Here is a 6096-nt window from a genome sequence, read left to right as displayed (position 1 = left end):
AAAATTAAAGGCATAGACTAAAGTATCCAGAAACTCTACTTGTGATGGAATATGTTTCACCACTCATCATTGCTTGAGCAGTATCATGCTTGATATTCACCTCATAATAATTCCGCCTTCATATAATCCATATTGTCCCAGTATAGTGAGTGTTATGATTACAATATGAACACCAACCACCAAACATTGGCTCAATAATACCACCTAGTTTGCTAACTTTTTTCTAGATTTTAGAAAACTTATTAAACCTAATCCCAGATTATTGTTGAGGAGTTTCACCTTCTTCTGCCTAGTGAGGCCATTCAAGCCTTTGGTATTCTAGCTAAGTAGCTTTACCATAGCCACTTGGGGGAATATCCTTCCCCCCATTACCAACTTTAGTGGTTTGTTCATTCATCTGATTACCGCATTCTCCTAACTACTAAAAGGAGTTTGAAACCTCCACTGTCTTTGCTTTCCAAGTAGTAGATATGGCTCCCCCGAGACATCCCCTAAAGCTCCAATTCTAGGCTCTTTATTCCCTTTCTGAACTTGTGAAACAAACACCAGACTTCTTGGGACTGATCTCATCTATTATATACTTTTATCCCCTACTTTTGTCGTAATGTGTGGCTTCCCTGCATTAGCCTCAACCAACTTTGTACCTTTTCTTTGATCTTTAATAGCTTTTGTCCCAGAATTATTCATCCTACACACTGTTACTTCATGACCATACTTCTTACAACTAGTACACAAGGTAGGTTTCTAGTCATATTGCACTTGTTGCTGAATCATTTGGCTCTTTCCATTTCTAAAATGGATCATATTAGGCAGAGGTTTCCCCATCTTAATGTTAACTAGTAATTTGGCAAAGTTGAGGCCAATCTTCTCTTATGTATTCTTTTCAATGATAAGTGGATTCCCCACCAGACTTCTAATTTTGCTCAAACTTTTTGCACTATAGTACTTAAATTCCAACCCAGGCAACTTGATCCAAATAGGAACAAAACTTATCTCCTACTTGGAAAAATACATATTCGAGGTCCAGCCTTTCAATATAAGTGGTTTGTTGTCAAATGATAAATTTCACCTTGTAACATTTATGACTTCCCCTCAGCTATATTGAATTGCACCAATAAAATGCCATTTTCAGCATAGCCACTTGCGAATGCCTAATGTTCCCTATTTTCGCTGCACAAAACCATTCAACACATTAAAAAGGTGGATGAACTCCCAACATTTAGCAAATCACTGCATTCCTTCAGTATTCGACTTCTGTACTTATATCACTATCCTCTATATGTTTTATGTTGTGTTCTCCTGCTTTACTCATCTGCACAAGATCGAGCTTAAATCCAGCATTGCTAAGTTTCGCCACATAAAATTAAACTTGGCGCAAATTGAGGTTCAGGGAACACTATATCCACCTTGATTGGACTGCACAGACATTGCTTCCATGTTATCAGCCCGTGATTTAGGTGAAAAGATGGCCTTAAGCCATTCCTACATATTAGCCATCATTGCAGCTACCTTCGATTTCACCTGATGAGGTGGAGCATTCTCCGACGATTTCATCCCTCGTTCTTCTACATTCAAATCACCTTGCAATTGTGTTTCCTCATTCGCCATAGATTGCGTATTTCACTCAATACAATTCTCGTAGTTAGAATGTGAGTAGCATTCATTACATTCACGGTCGAAGAATCCTACATCATCAATAGAGTTTTGTTCCCATGTACTGTGCCATTGACGGTTGACACGTCCACACACTTCCCAGTACCTCCCATAGTATACGTAGCCTTATCTCATCCATTTCCTCTTGAATTAGCCAGTAAATTCGAAGCTTTTGCTCTCCTTCCCATGTGCTAACGTGAGCCGAGAGAGAAAAAGCTTTGCCATCCCTTATTATTTGAAAAAAAGGAATTATATAAAATATCGCTAGTGTTAAATTTTTTACACAAAAAATAGTCACACTTATCCTTTCTACCTTAAGTGGCCTTTCGGCTAATGTTTCTGCCAAATATAGTCATTCAACCATATTAATTATAGCCGATATGGCCATTTGGCCATTTCCTTTTCATTTTCATGTTTTGTTTGTTTTTGTTTTCTGCGTCATGGCCTTTTCCTTTTTATTTAATTTTTGTTTGTTTTTGTTTTTTGCGTTGTTTTCTCTTCTTTTTTTCTATCCCTATTTAAGATAAAAACCATTCCTGCTTTTTTTTAAAACATTTTTTTGAAAAAAAAAAAAAAATCATTACTTTTTTTTCACTTTTTTTTTCCTTCTTCTTCTTCTTTTTTTTTTTTTTAAATTTGTTTCTCTTTTATTAAAACTTTTTTGCTCTTATAATTATTTCATTTCTTTTATGAAAAAGAGGAACATTTATGTCATTTGTTATTTTTTGTTTATATTTTTATTTATTAGGTTGGAATGCATGATAGTCAAATAAATATCATTATCGATATATTACATATATATTACAAAATTATTTATATAATATAAATACACGTTAATACATCATTTATATAATATCAATATATTACATAAATATTTGTACAATATCGATACATGTACATATACATTTACACAATATCGATAACTATTTATATATCATCTATACAATATCGATACACGTTTATACACCATTTATACAATATTAATACATAACATAACTATTTATATAATATCGATACACGTTTATACAAACTTATACAATATCAATATATTACATATACATTATTTAACTAGTTATACAATATCGATACATGACTATATAGGTTCGAGAAGTTATATATGAATTTCATAATTAATAAAATTATTAGTTACAAAAAGAAAAAGACATTTAGCCACGGTTCTACTGTGGCTAAAATGGAGCTTTTTTTGCATTTCGTCCATTATTTGGTAACTAAAAATATGACTATACTTGTTGTAAACTAGTCAGGAAGCGCATATGTAAAGCACGGGTCCAATAATATAAAATCAGATAGTAAGAATATTTTTCAAAAGTATAATGCTAATTTCATTATAATAGTATCTATAAATGAAAAAATATTTTTGTCGTCTCAATTTATGTGATACGTTTGAAATTTTATAATTCAATGAAGTTTTTCTTTTGTCATATTTTTTTATACACCTCTTAAATATTTTTAATTATTAATTATTGTGACTTGTTGTACTTTTATGTGATTTTCAAATATGTAAATGTTATTTCGAAAAAATTGAAAACGATTTTATGTCCAAATTTCAAGTGAAAATTAAATTGCTTAACTTTTGAAATTCAAAACCTGCCACACAAATTTGAACAAAGAAAGTATGTTACTTTTTCTTCTTGAGAGTGAAATAATTTTTCTTAACTATAATTTCTAATATATTTTTTAAATTATTAATTATTGTGATTTAGAATAATTTTTACATAATTTTTAAATATATAAATTATTTGAAAAAGACCTTTTAATTATTGAAAATATATTTGTTATGAAATTGAAAATACACAATATAAATAAAAAATAAAATACATGTTAGCACACCAAGGGCCTTATTGCATTGAATGGCTGCATAAAAAAACAATGTTGTCATACAAGTTCGAACCTGCGACATGGTGCTTGAAATGTCAAGCAATTTAGCTAAGCAACTCTATTGTGAGGGAAGCACACAACTTAAAAATATGATAAAGTTGTCATACAAGTTCGAACCTGCGACATAGTGCTTGAAATGTCAAGCGTTATCGATTGAGCTAAGCAACTCTATTGTGAGGGAAGTACACAGCTTAAAAATATAAACAACATCAGCGGCATAAAAAATAATGTTGTCATACAAGTTCGAACCTGCGACATGGTGCTTGAAATGTCAAGCATCATCCACTGAGCTAAAAAACTCTTTTCTGAGGGAAGCGCATAACTCAAGCAAACATGTTGACAATCTGTTGTGTGCTTTCCTTTATATATATATATATATATATATATTTGAAAGTATCCCTTTAATTAATTATCTTAGCTGCAATAGGGGCCTCCACATCATTATGAAATATATATTTTTTGGTTTAATATGGGGTTGTTAAAATGAAGGGTGGTTATTCACACGGATAACCCAGAATCGATTCCCCCTTAATTCCTTTTGAGTCAAGCATGTCAAATAGGGCTTGCCTAGTGCGGTTTACATTTTCTTATGTGGTTTGCAGGCTATTACACAAAGGATGATAAAACCCAATGCACACAAAAGTGTTTACCCAAAGGAAAGAGACTGTGACAGAAGTTGTGGCACTTGTTGATTATCCTAGGATTCCAAATAAAATAAAATAAAGGGTAATATAAAGCCCCAAGGATGTAAGGAACATAATAAAACTAATAGGTAGATAAAAGATATTTTTATATCATTTTTATTAAATGTGGAATAATTTAAATCTTTTTTCGTTTTCAAAATTACTCCAAAATCTATGAGCGAACACTACCTAACATTTCATAACATGGGAGTCGTTTTTCTTTTATGTTATAAGAGGGAGCTAGCAACTTTGACTCATCCTACTTGTCGACCGTTCAGCTACTTGCTTCATGATTTTACTATATCATTCCTGATTAATTATTATATGTTGTTTACGTATTAGAAAATGAATAATATTTAATAAAAAAATAAAAAATATATTTATGACAGTTGCTTCAGCTGCTTCAACCATAATTTTACTATATTACCTCTAATTTATTATTATTATTATAAGTTATCCAAGTATTAAAAAATTAATATTAAAAATTTATTAAAGTCATCTAATTATTAAAAAAATTAATAATATATAATATTAAATTGACTTAATATCTAATATAAGGCCCACATAATTATTTTTCACAAGTATTTTTTTATAGTAATTTTACTATATCACTATTATAAGTCATTTAAGACATGTATATTTCGTTGCTTTAATCATGATTTTACTACATCGCCCCTAATTAAGTATTATGGCCATCAAAATATTATGACACTTAAATTGGAATAAAAGAAGAGGTATAATAAATTATAATAATTAAAAAATAAATTATTTAAAAAATATAATTGACTATAAATACCACAAAACTTTGAACAAGGAGAGTAAAATATATTTATTTGAAAATTACATAAAAAAAACTATAAATTATAATATTTAATAGTTTAAAATATCTAAAAAAAAATAACCTGCTATATATTCCAAAGAAATATGTAAAAAATACTATGGATCACAATAATTGAAAATTTAAAAGATATAAAAATATTGGCATACTCTCGAAATAAAAGATAGAAAAAATTTGGCATACTCTCGAAATTAAATCAGTGTCACTTAAATTGAAATAGTTAAAAATATAATTGACTATCAATGCCATAAAAAATTGGACAAGGAGAGTAACATGTATTATTTATAAATTACATAAAAAGCATTATAAATTACAATAGTTAACAACTTAAAATATAAAGGGACGACCCGGTTCATACCTACTCCGTAGGTGTCGGGGAGGGGGGGACCACTCCGGGCCTGACCTACGCGCCCTCACCCCAGCTTCGCTGGAGGGGCGTTTCGAACCCCCCGACCCTGGCACACCACGGTAAGCAAGCTTACCGCTGAGCCAAGGCCATCCCTCAACTTAAAATATCTACAAAATAATTTAATCTATTATATATTTCAAAAAATACGTAAAAAATAATTAAAATCATAATAATTAACAATTTTAAAAATTTTAAACATATAAAATATTTGATTGAACTCTCGAAATTATATCAATGCCACGTAAATTGAATTAAAGAAATTTATAAATATCAATAATTAAAAACTTAAATTATTTTTAAAATATAATTGACTATTATGACACAAAAGTTTGAACAAGGAAACAACATATATTATTTAAAAATTACATAAAAAGTATTATAAATTACGATAATTAATAGTTTAAAATATCTAAAATATATTAAAATTAAATATCTAAATTTTATTTGATCACATAAATTAAGATAAATAAATAACATATATTGAGTCATTGGTCAACATCTAATTTTTGAAGTAAAATTGAACTCTATTGTATTATTGTCAAACAATGAGGGAAACTGATGTAATTTACAAAGGGGAAAGGACAAAAGTAACACCTAAAATTAAAATAATTTCA

Source organism: Capsicum annuum, chromosome 1 (genome assembly GCF_002878395.1).
Source record: "Capsicum annuum cultivar UCD-10X-F1 chromosome 1, UCD10Xv1.1, whole genome shotgun sequence".
In the NCBI taxonomy this organism is placed as follows: Eukaryota; Viridiplantae; Streptophyta; class Magnoliopsida; order Solanales; family Solanaceae; genus Capsicum; species Capsicum annuum.
Note: the sequence above shows the minus strand (reverse complement) of the source record.